Source organism: Anopheles gambiae, chromosome 3 (assembly GCF_943734735.2).
Source record: "Anopheles gambiae chromosome 3, idAnoGambNW_F1_1, whole genome shotgun sequence".
In the NCBI taxonomy this organism is placed as follows: Eukaryota; Metazoa; Arthropoda; class Insecta; order Diptera; family Culicidae; genus Anopheles; species Anopheles gambiae.
The window spans coordinates 43423595-43437028 of record NC_064602.1 but is presented as its reverse complement, the minus strand read 5'-3'; the positions used below and the strand labels follow the sequence as shown (position 1 = coordinate 43437028).

Here is a 13434-nt window from a genome sequence, read left to right as displayed (position 1 = left end):
GGCGATCATTGCACACATCATGCTTCCATACAGCATTTCGATTGAACTGTTTTTGTAGACTCTGTGTGTACACATATGTTGACCATTCCTTCCCTACACAAAGCCACCATATAGGCCCCTTGGAAGTTTATCGCTGCTCCATGTTTACAAACGACATAGATCAAACGACAGCAGATGCTTCGGTGCACACTAACCATCCACTACCAGATTCATAGCAGTCTGAAAGCGTGTATGTGTGTGTGTATGCCACTAACTTCCCCTTTGCTTTGTTGAATGTTCGCGTCCGGTTTCGGACTCTGGTTGTGTGTTTGCCACCCTTGTAACTGAAGCAAGCAACCATAGGGCGCTGGCTCATCTTTCCACTTGGTTCATAACTTCAGTTCAAAATTGATTGTCGAAAGTGTGGCTACCGTTGTTGCCGTATTTTCACCTTCACCACACTGCCCTGGCTCGTGCGTATTTTGGTTGAGTGACTCTCCCTGTCGAAACAAAAAAAAAAACACAAAAGTACGAACCGAAACACACCGAAAAAGCCCTCCACAAAATCCTCCTAAAGCACCGACGCCACTGCTGGCCCCAACAACGGTGTACTATTTTTGGTTACACACTGCTACTACTACTACTACTACTACTACTACTACTACCAGCACGCAGCTTGGCGAGCCAATGTTTATACATTAAAACCCCAGGCGCGACTTATGATGGTAAAGGGAGAGTTTCGACCACAAAAAAGTGCGTCTTTAGAGAGGCAACTCGCAGCTGTTTTTGAGGGAAGATTTGTACCGACCTTAAACCTCGATCGCGGTACACCGTGGAGAGAGCTCGAACCAAAATTCATAATCATACGGAGAGGGATGAGAGAGAAAGAGAGAGAGAGAGATTATAGGAGAGAAAAAAACACACAGCACACATGTCTAAGCGGTCGGTCGACGTGTTCGGTAGGGTGGAACGAAAAATCGAAAGTTCTTCACGATCCTCCACCCTAAAATGTATTGCATTAATACATGTATTTCAGACATAGCGATCTTCCTACAAATATAAATTAAAAACAACACACAACCATTCACCGTAAAATAGCAAACATCCGGTTTTGTTTGGAATGTCATACAGCATACCAGAAAACACATCGATAAGATGTACCAGCTTCCGGATCCGGCAAAACGGGGGCACAAGACGCACTACTGAACAGCGTGACGCGCCATTCCGGTGAATGTTGTTTACAATTCGAAGATGATTGATCAAGCGAACAATATGATCATCTAAATCATTGATGTCGAATTCGTTTTGGGTCGCGGGCCGGATTATAAGTTCAAAATAATTTCGCTGGCCGCAATTGAGGGGTATTGGGTAGTGCTTGGATTTTCAAGATATTTAAAGAAATCGACATGATTTTTTCAGAAGCCTAGCTAAAGAATACCCTCATCAATTAAGTGAAGAAAGTGATATTCCGAGTGGTATACAAAGTTTCCGAATTTTCCAGAATCAAGCCTCAAAGTCTAAAAATGGGTGAAAATATGGGAAAATATGAGTCCGACTTTGAGGAGCCGCCAGCAAACAAGAACTTAAACACATGCTACATGCCATCTTCGAGGATACCTTCCCATAAACAGCCAGCAGTAACTTACTGCTCACTTCGTTAATCGAACTATTAAGACAAAATGTTGAAATCTTCTTTCTTGGTTGATAAAAATTAATATACCCATTTTTACTGTCTCGTATTCTACAATCTACTTCAATTTCATTCAAATAACTGACAAACTTCTTCGCGGGCCGGATTCAAAGGGAAATAAAACGTTAAAGTAATAAGGGGCTCGATCAAGCTCGATCGGTCGACGTTCAATTCTGTTCCAACGAGTGTAAAACATGATCAGTCTATAAGTGCAACGAAACAAACAATTGCATCCCATGTTACATCTGTTCTTGTGATGTTTTCCAAAATCCCAGCTGTCGTTATACCTCACTGTCGTCCATCCAATATACGCTCCCTCACCCTTCTCTGCGATCCGATAAGCCTTATCGGAACAGTAAAAACCTTAACGAACCACACTCGAACAAAGTAAGCAGCGCTACAGCCGCCTTCTAAGAGGTCAGGGAGCGCAGACGTAAAGTTGACTACGGTTGCGATAATTCCTCCCACCGACTAAGGACAAATGGTGAGCAAGGAGGGGGTGGAGGTAGGTAGGTAGATTTTGTTAGCGAGGTCTGGGTGAGCGCGATTGCGCAAAAATTGCGTCTCAAAATTAAGTAACGCGGAATTTGTATGTGCGCTAACGTGCGCCGCGCGCAATGCAGACGCATCGGACAGAGCACACACAAACACACACGGCCACAGATCACACAGTAGGAGCGCACACTGAATATTAACACACACACACACACACACAAAGGTGCCGTTGACGATGTGTGTGATGACGCGTGTCTACGGATACTGTGTCTCGCCGTCAATCTTGTGCTTCCCGATCATTCCAAAAAATGGGATGGAAAAGAGGAACGGGTTGAAAGGGAAGGCCTCTGGCGGCACAATTGCATTCGAGCAAATGAATGCAACTCGGTCGCCACTTGGAAGTGGAAGAGATGTTTCGATTCTGACCGCATCAAATGGTATCCAACTTTAGGGAATTGCCAACTAGAGTGGAGTGGACTGGGTGTTTCTCTCTTGTCCAGTGCACTGCAGTGAATAATCATTGTTATTGCGTGTGCGTGACTGTTTTTTTTGTGTGCTACGTGACTAACCCACGCTAATAGTGGTCTCGACGAATTTGCGCCATTCAAACTAAACGTCAATCAGACGCGACCGCGCGACGGTGCTGGGTTACGGAATCGATTGCGTTTAAGCTTCTGTCACTGGCGCGTACCAATAGCGACCAGACTAGCCACCGCAGCAACATCATACCCCTGTGGTTGGTGAAGGTTTTCAAGCTAAGCGACATCAAATGCACATTCAAACACGCCTACACTCCAACGCCAACGTTGGCTACATATGGGTGTGTGAGTTGTGACTCGTTTTTTTCATGTGTGAGTGTTTCTTCTCCCCGTCTTTCTCTCATCCCCCATCGGGAGCTAAAACAAACATTTCGCACCTCAGTATAGATTGTTGCGCTCGCGTTATCAACTTGACAGGTCCGGTGCGGTAATTTTCCATTCGATGATGGACCATCGAAAACGGCGGATGTTAGATGGACGAAAGGGAGAAGAAAAAAAAGCTAACAACCCACGCTAATGTGTTTACAACGCACGGCACAATATCTGGAATTCCCAGAATCTGCAAAACCAGTTGTAATTTTGTGAGCCGAATGACACGATATAGAGCCAGCTGGCTATCGCGCGCGACTGCAAATTCAAGCGATTCCATCCATGTATCGCAAATGTCAAGGCTGTTGATAGTGTGCTTATCAGCGTTTGATTTTTGATGATTTGTACGAAATGTTTTGCTAAACCGGGCTTTATCAATAATCTGTGACCCGGTCAATGCGTAATACACATTCAACATCAACCAAATGGGAAATAATCACCCTGCTTCTGGGAAGTTCCTCCTTCTTGGAAAATAACACGTTGAATCTTCACTCGTATCGAACGTTTGTTCGTCTCAGCATATTTTAACGCTAAAACGAAAAATCGAAGTTAGCATGCAGTAAAGAGAAGAAGGTCTTGGGGCGTCTAAAACCCACAAACATTATTTGCCGATGGTCAATGAGCAAAGCTACAAAAGCTTGGACGACAGAAGTACAGTTAGAAGAGGGTAGCAGCAGCAGTAAAAGCTGCGAACAGAGAGAAGAAACCCTAAGCTCGGTAAAATTCAGCTTGATGTCTACACACACACACACACACACACATCCACTTGCCATGATGTAGTCATCTTCCGAATGGTCTTACAGCTCCTGGAGGTGCATACAACACATGCATCATCCAAATCCCCAACTACTAGTACGCTGGAGCCCCAGACGGATAAAGCTGAGCATAAAACCACATTGCCTTTTCGACATTGCCGGTTCGATCGATCCACGCTGCTCTCGCGCAGTTCCAGTTTTTTCACATGCTGACACGAGAGCCTCAGAGAGAAGGTTGCATTTTATGTGCTAATGCTAGACGGAGCGATCGCAGAACGTTTGCTGGAGCTGGTACAAAAGTTGTTTCTTTGTGTTCTGACCCCAGGGGTGGATGGAAGCGTTCCAACCGGAACAGCAGGCACTTCTCACCCAAGATTTGCTGCATTTCTCCCATTCATTGGTAATTCTATCGCAATGGTATGCATTATGCCGCCCTGCTGTGGCGGGGACAGGATTGCCCTTTTAGCGGAGTTCGTCACGTACATGAGAAACAGTTTGCAAATATTATGCAACAGTTTCCTTTGGGGCAAGTGTTTATTTATTCTACCAACCCGAAAGTAGGTGAGGTTTGTGCGGGTTTTTACTTCATAATGGAATTATGGATTGTTACAGAAAAACATTATTTTCATACTGTGTGAAATGAATCGTTGCATGCAGTGGCAAAATTAGCTCAATTCATGCTAATATCCAAGTTCTTTTCGTAAAGACTATGCAAAGTCGATTCGATTTAATCCAAATTCAACTTATATTCATTCGCCTAAAAAGTTGTTTAGACTTGAAAAAAGGCATTTCTTCGATACGATAAACAAAAATACTTGAAAATATAATGCTCTAAAGCAACATTTCGGATTGTCTCCGTTCTATGGATGATTCACTGTTAAATTGGTTTATGATCTTCTCCACAACTTCCCCATATTTCGACAAGTATCCTGCTGTTCCGCAGTAAATTCCTTAAGTCACTGTTATATCTCTTTTTGGCGAATGTGTGAAGAACACACACTAACACTCCCGTCGCAGTAGACGTGGATTAGAAGGTGACATTACGAAATCGTGCTTATTATTCAGCCAACTTTCGGGTTGGCTTTGGTTACCACAGCCTACAGAGCTCTAATCCTTGTTTCCAAACACCATGTGGCGTAAGTTTTACGCTTCATTTCATTTGCACATCCAAATTTTGTTTCCATCCACTGTTTGGAAGATTTAGTTTTTGTAGTTGCAAGGGAACAGTCGATGTTGGTTTCTTCTTCCCAGTTGTACGGGGTGAAAGATAGGTTTTACATCGCACCCTGTTAGCTATTGTTACGTGCGAAACAAGACACGTTGCATTATTAGTCACGGAAAATGCAAAAAAACGATTTCTCACCAACACTCCTCCACTCCGCAGCAATTCCCAGTGCACACCAAAAGGCGATGGGTTTTGGTAGTACCCGGGTAATGTTCGTTTCTCCCCTTCTCCAACTTAAACCCAGCTCAACATTGACAAGAGTTCGATGACGTTTTGAATGCGATGGAGAGGGGGAGGGGGGGGGGGAGGTATGTATTTAGACGGATTTCATTTTCACTTTCTATCACGCTCAGGGAACGAAGGTGAAACGGCAAAAGCTCCGGTCGCTTGCTGTTGGTTCATTTAAAGTAAAGTAACAACCAACAAACCCACAACCACAACACACATTGCACGCCCAAAAAACGCACACTCACACAAAAACGCCAGCTTTACTGCCAAGCACACACACACACACACACACACACACACACACACACACACACACACACACACACACACACACACACACACACACACACACACACACACACACACACACACACACACACACACACACACACACACACACACAACAACGCACACACTGTTTTACGGTCATCTTCCAATTTTCCAATTTTTGTGTTTTCACTTTCCCTTCGGCAAGCTTCGCCAACAAATGTTGCTTTTGTAGCTTGGGTAACTTTTTCTGCTTGTCTGCTTGTCCAGGTTTGGAGGAAAGATGCTCGGGCCGTTAATGAGGCAAGGAAAACTCATCGGGTTGGCCGTACGAGTCGCCTACTTTGAGTGCGCTGACCAATTTGTGTTCCTTTTTCCCAACCACTAACCTTGGGACGAGCCAAGGCGCGCAAAGGGCACCGGGAAAGTACGTCACAGGTAGGAGGAGGTTTTTGCACTCACTATTGTTTGCAACGTTTGCGATCGGGCAGGGGTTCAGTTAATCACACACTCATGGAAACCGAACCGAAACCGAGACTATCATTGGGTCTCTGTTGACATATTAATTTGTTTTTTCCTTTTTCGTTGGAGTGACGTTTTAACAGCTGCTTGTGACGTTTCTTCTTCCAGGTGACTTCAAGAGCAACGACAGATAAAGCAGCCATCGTGTTTGTGTGTGTGTCTATGTTTCGGCGCAGTATTTTCAGCGTAATATAATGTGATACGATTAGCTAAAATCGTGTTATCGTAGGTTTTACGTAAATTATGTAAAGAAGTATGTCTTGTACTTAAAGCTCTGCTAATTTCAAACGATTCATTCTGCCTTCCTCCCCGGTGAGCAGTTCCGCAAGCAGGCTGCGATGTTGTACACTGATGATGCCACGTACGCACAAAAACCTGTGTAGGCAACCTCTTTCTCATCCTCTTCTTTACAACACTGACTCCTACTCCGTGAGGTGTTGGAGCGGAGAGGGGGAAGGGGAGTTACTTTTCGTTCAATTCTCGTGCTGCAACACAAAAAGGTGACTGTTTTCTGACAAACAATGCAAGCAAACATATTAACCAACACAAACACACACACACACATACACTAACACAGAGGCAGGTACCACAAATGTACGCACTATTTCTTCTTGTACCCTTAGCACACGGTCTCCTCCATAGGTTGCTGGGTGCACTCGGGGACAACAAATCAACAACACATAAAAAGGTCATCACACGGCTACAGCAACTTTCGCACGCCGTTGCGACCGTTCCGTTTGTAATTATTCTTCAGCACGCAAAACAATCTTGCAGGGAGGGGGTGGGTTGGCAAAGAAAAACTTCCAATTCCAAGTACCCACCGCCTACTCCAAACAATCATCAACACAACCCTTTCGTGCGTTCCGTCTGACGCGCTGAGGACGGTCTTTTTCCAGGAACGCAATGTTCTTTAGTTTTGTTTCGCAACCATTTGTGGGGCGGTGAGGAGGTGGTTTAAACCACACGCAAATGGTACGACCCCTCACAAATGCAGCGCCACCATTGTTTCCGCTGATGCTCTTGGAATGCTTACTTTCAAACAATTCAGTCAATCACAGTTGACATTTAAAGCCACGAACGAAGGTGTACAACAATCTCAACCGTGCAGCTCGCGACGAATAGCAGCCATGACTGCTGCTTGGAAGACGCACGGCACACGGCACGGAAAAAGCAGAACGGTACAAACAGGTACTACGTTTTCGTTTCTTTTTTCCTCTCTATTTCGCGCTCTCTCCCTCTCGCTCACTCTGCTCTCGATACTCCGTTTGCCACGTCTGTATGCGTGAATTGGTACGCGCGCTGTGGTGTTGCTGACATGTTGAGCGCTAGTGTGCTGGTTGTGTTGTATGTTGTCCACAGGGAGAAGGCCAAGCTCCCTCTTCCCATGTTTTCCCTGGGTTCAACGCCTGCGAACAAACGGCGTCCACAGGCCTGCCCACGCCCGAAGGCAGAGCTGATGGCATACGATTCTATCTTCACCATTAACATGAGAGGGACAGAGCTTATACCCCGAACGTACCCGAAAGGTATGCATGCTTTACTCATCAGGATCTAAAGGCAAGGACAAGGCAAAAGAGACACAGAAAAATTTCCTCACGGCTACACATGTCCTTTTGATGCGTTGTCTATGCGTCTCGCTCGGTATCACAGCGGCTTACGGCAGGTAAGCAGTACAAATGCTGCTACCTGATACGCACACATGTTTATCGAACACAACTATTCGGTTCGGCTCGGTAAACTTCACGAGGATGCCGGAGCAAAAGGGCGCAGACTTTTTCATGATTTTGTATGACTTCGGCTGTTTTGGACCGTGCGTGTGGGCGCAGGCAACCTGCACCAGGGGAAGCACACACACCGTACAACAAATATCCCCAAATTCTTTGTTTAGTGCAGAACTACTCAATAAAGTGGAATTTAAAGTGTCAATAGCGCACTCAGTTGACAAAATGTTTAAGAGTATTTAAACATCATTCAACAGTCGTAAGGTATTTAAAGCTTTTTGTTCTTAAACTTTTTTACACTCTTACGCTAATTCCAATTTGTAATATTTTACGCATACTATTCACACACTCGCGTACACTCGACTTTACACACACACATACGCACGTACGCACGCGCTCATATGTTCAATGCGGATCGCTCTTTTGCATTTTCTCTCTCGCTCTCGCATGCGCTCGAGTACCTAGAAAAGGGCAACCACGAAGAAATAGAAGTACAACACACTAACATATGCTCAAATGTATGTGAGAGTGTGTGTGTGTGTTGTGTACGCGTATGAACCACCACCACTACATAAACAACGAACAAAGATTGTATACGTCCATTTTTGATTTCAATTAATTTTGCTACTAACTTTATGCTTATGCTTGAATCGTTTTCTGATTTTTTTAAACAACACACTAGTGCATTGTATGTTTTCTTCTTTTTATCGCGTTCACACATTTCTTTTAAAAGGCCATATATGTGTTTGTGTGCGACAACGTTCGTCCAAACAAGAATAGAGAGAACAAACAAGGAATGTACATACTGTACACACAGAGCATAAAACCTACATCAAGTGGGAAGTGAAAGGCTGCTTCCCGGGGATGGGGGGGGGGGGGGGGATGGGATACTGTACAGAAGATGGATGAAAAAGAAGACCAAACTCGTAAGAGCAAGACACTGGCAAGAAGCAGTCTCGTTCGTTTGTAGGGAAAACAAAACACAGCTATACAACACTTGCGCGATGGTATTGGTTACATCACGATATCACAATATCCGTCGTACACCCGCCACCCAGTGTGTGTCGTGATGGGACGGGAAGGGTTTTATGCGCTGCTACATTTTGCGCACACACAGCCACTCACACACATACACTCGCGTACATGGTACAACCCCTTTCCCCCATTTCATGTCCATTGTTGGTGCAGGGGTGCGTTTGTGTGCGAGTTGAATTGAATTGGGAAATGTTAGGGAAATACTGCTCAGAAAACATTCCCAAAATTTGCGAATTCATTCTTCATCTGTTCAAACACATCACACAAAACGACGAACTAACCAAGAGCTGTTTGTGTGTTTGTGTTTGTGTCTGTGCGCTGTGTAAATGCAAGGGACATTTAATGTTGCATTATTGAGACAATTTGCTTCGCCACTCTGCTCCTATTGGCGCTCACACGCTTTTCGCTCTGGCATACCAAACCCCCCCCCCCCGCCCTCCCCTTCCCCCTTGCGGCAGGTGGAATCGGATCGATGCTGAATCTTTCCAGAATGCAACCCTTTTTGCATGGGACCGTCCTTTGTTGTGTGTTGGTCGTATCTCGGTCGATGTAACGGTGCATACAAGGGAGAGGTGTATTGATTAACCGTCGAGGGTCCGAATCAAACAAACACACACACACACGCGCGCGCATACTAACACTCACACAGAGTGGGCCATTTTTTGCTTCCCCTTCTCTGCGCACTGCATCTTTGTGTGGTTGGGCAGGATTTTAAATTGATTTTTGATAGGATGCCGTTTGCAGGTTGGGAAGAACAGGATTTCCACATTTCCACACATCTGGGTTATTTGAGCATTTTAGATTCACAATTTTCAAACGAAGTAGTGCACCAGCAGCTGCCTGGCATGCCGTCAGGTTGGTAATGCTTCAAGTTGTTGCATCCATTTCTGTCGATTTTCATTTCCTTCTACCGTACGTGTACTCCATCAGTATGGGTTGAGATAGAAATTCGGAATATCCGATTGTCGTCTCATCTTTCCTTCAGCATAACGAACCGTTGGGATTCCGGCACAGACCATTAGCATACAGCAATCACTAGAAGAAATATATGTGTTTCACCAATGCACACACGCACAACGTTCCTTTGGTACAAGTGCTATTTACACAAAAATTCACAAATGCACACACTACGGACGACGACGACGACGACGACGGCGACGATGATGATGACGAACATTCACACAAAATTGCTACCCTTCGCTCCCCGTAGCGTAACACACACACGCACGGTGGTATCCACTCTTCGCTTGGCTGTGTGGCGTAGGGTGGTCACCCGTTGTTGCTCTTGCTGCTTTCCGACTATGTGTGTACTACACAACCATCATCATCAGCATCATCGTCATGATCATCTGTGGCTGCGCTACACACTACGGACAATCGGTTGACTCTCGCACCCGAGACGGCCGAGACGAGGACGTAATTGCCACCGCCTGCTCTTTGCTGCTGCTGCTGCTGCAACCGCGTAGACCGATGGGACGAACCCACGAGGCTGGGCGGCGATGGAGGTGGGAGACGCGAACACCGTCCCAAGTGAAGGAGGGCGAAAGCGGATCACACAATCGGAACGACGGTTCCGTCGTCGTCATCGCCATTCCCTCACAAAGAGTGTACGAACCGTTGGTCCGCAAATGGCGAAAAGAGACAGCAAACACTACCAGCAACAGCAGCAACAGCAGCAGCAAATGATAGAGTGAGCACCAGCCCACCATTTGACGAAAAGAGACAACCTCTGCCGTACTGTATTGTACGTAAGCGGACAGGCAGCGTGCAGCAAGCGAGATAGGTGAGAGGGAGATGACGAATCCGAGCAACGTAGAGCAAAAAATACTTCGAGAGCCGTCCACCATAGCGATTTTTTTCTTCTTCGTGCTCTATACAAGGGGTCACATTTTAAACTGCGTTTTTGGACACTTTCCAAACACTTCCTCCACCGTACTCGATGGTTTTCGCACGCAGCACACCGTTGTGCACCGTTTGAACACAGTTTTAATTACCTGATACGCAAATATGCAAGGTAAAAAGCAAAGATTTTCAGCCAGGAAAATCGAACGAACTCCGCGGAAGATGGAAAAATACCCAAGTGACGAGTTTTGACATCGTTTGCCAAGACGACTCCCGCTGTCAAACGGAGCTGTCAAATGAGCTAACATATTTCCCAGAGAGCATTTTTGTGCAGCGTCGTGCCGAATAACCGTTCAAATAGACGTAGAGCGCCAACGTCTCGCGCCCGGGCAACCTTCTTTTTTTCTTTTAAAATATCAGGCCGAAAATACACTACCTGAGGTTTTCTCGGCCCCGGTAACCTTGTATAACGCTGCTTCTAGACGACCATATTTTATACCGAGACAAATTTTCTGAGAAGCTCTTTGTTATAAAAAAACGGCTCAGTTTTAGAACAAAATTAAGGGCAACCGTTATGGTCGCAGGTTTGTGATTTTTTACACAGAAACGCAACGCTTGTGCGACATTGCGATCGAAGTAAGCCATACATTCGTGCTAAAACATAGACAGTTCGACAGATGAAAAGTGTCGCAAAAAAAATGTCGCGGAAGATATTTAAGGTCGTCTAGAAGCAGTGTTAGACAAAAAATCCACGACGCGAGATTTCTTTGGTACTGCGATTCAACTCGTATAACTCGGTTGTCAATCCCAAATAACCAAGATACCGAAAACGTAACCAATTTTTTGTACTAAAATTTCAGTTGCACCAAACAAAGCTAAAAAACTGTCAGTTCCCAAATAACCAAGATAACGAAAACGCCACCAAATTATTGTACTAAAAATCCTGTTAGATCAAAAAATGTTGTAAAAGTACATTTTTTTATGCACAGTTCATTCATTTGCTAACCATGTTTCACCCCAAAATGTGTTGAATTATGTAAAGAAAATGATTAAGCGTGTGGGTTTAAGTTCGTTTGTTGTAAAAAATATGTGTGTGTGTGTTTGTTTACTTGCAAGTGGACTCATCCATTTTGCTGGTCAGTGCACAGTTTATAGATTTATAATATTGCCGAAGTTATGCTGTGATGTAAGTGAATGAGTTAAAGTAATCGATGTGTTAAAATTCTGCATATTGACCTTAGCCCGCACTGGACCCAACTTTTCCTCGTCTTGTTTTACTGTTTTGGCTTTGTTTGATACAACTGGATTTTTAGTACAAGAAATTGGTGGCGTTTTCGGTATCTTTGTCATTTGTGTTGCTTTAATTCATCCACTTACATCACTGCACAACTTCGGAAATATTATTAATATATAAACTATGCACTGACCAGCGAAATGAAAAATTTCATTTGCAAGTAAACAAACGCACGCATACACATCTTACACAAATATGTTTCACAACAAATGAACTTAAACACACAAATTTTTTTGCTTGCTTTGCACAATTAAACACATTTTGGGGTGATACATGTTGAGCAAATAAATTACTCGTGCATAAAAAACTGACTTCAACAAACATTAAAGTGGCCGCTTCTGTAGGTGTGTGGGTAATCCCACCAAACTGACAGTTTTTTGGCTTTGTTTAGTGCAACAAGATTTTTAGTACAGGAAATTGGTGGCGTTTTCGGTATTTTGGTTATTTGGGAAGTAATCGATGAGTTAAAATCCTATTCAGCATATTGACCTTAGCCCGCACTTGATCCAACTTTTCCTCGTCAACATGTATGGAAAAGGTGGGCCAAGCGTGGGCATGGTCAATCTTATCAGAACATCTTATCAGAACTGACAACTCCATTTGTTCTAAAATTTGGTGGGTTAACGACTGAATGGACCACCACAAACCCACCTGGGTTTGAAGTGGCTTTACAGTGGGTTAAGGCCGATTTGGTTATTTGGGGCTCCAGGTTATGAAATTTTGACATAAGCTCACGTTTTGAAATATTTGTCAGCATTTTGTCACTCCCGTGGCTTTGAGCCTATAGGCATAAAGAGCTCGCAGAAAATTTATCACGATCAAATATGGAGATAAGTATGGATATTGGCAGATAAGGAATAAGGGTTGTTAAGGACTTTGTAGGACTTGCTAAGTAACTTGGGACTTCCTAGGTGTCAAATGAAAATTTGTCAAAGTATACTAGACGGACCGACCTGTAGTAAGTCATGGACGTTGGTCGCGGTATAAAAGTTACGGTACAAGACAACTTAGATCGTCTAGAAATAAGAAGAATCGTCTAGAAAGAAGAGTTCATAGAAATTTTGTCGCGGTACAAACGTTGGTCGTTTAGAAGCAATGTTATACCCACGATGGGTTCGCTGCTGAATATTAGCCAGTGTAGATCAGGACCAGAGGGTTGCCGGGTAACCGATTACCAACGATAATGGTTCAAATAATTTCATTTTCATATAAAAATTCACTGGTTTTACTTACAACTCACTTTGAATCAATTGATTTAACACTAGTATAATATTATTTTAATCAAAAACTACATGTTTAACAACTGTCCATGAACAAAAATAAAGTTCAAAAATATCACTAGACACTAGATAGCTGTACTAAAATATTGTTTACCTACTTGACTATCGATGCAAATGTTCCTCACAATTGAATGCCAGTCAAATTTAAGCGCACGGTTAAGCCGCCCGCCGGTTTATCCGTCTCCAGATAATC

General features: G+C 44.1%; 1 protein-coding gene across 16 annotated transcripts in view; it reads right to left on the bottom strand.

Annotated features, from left to right (window-relative positions):
* The window catches only part of LOC1279243 (alpha-protein kinase 1), a 28936-nt gene extending 18001 nt beyond the window's left edge, over positions 1-10935 (bottom strand). For 11 of the 16 annotated variants that reach the window (XM_061653324.1, XM_061653330.1, XM_061653329.1 and 8 more), the window contains exon 1: positions 10820-10935. The gene's annotated coding sequence lies outside the window, so the exon portion shown is untranslated. Of the gene's footprint in view, positions 1-6335; positions 6576-7102; positions 7257-10819 lie in introns of those variants that run through there. The other 5 variants (XM_061653325.1, XM_061653328.1, XM_061653335.1 and 2 more) reach the window with 2 other exon arrangements.
* Between the last annotated feature and the right edge of the window lie 2499 nt (positions 10936-13434).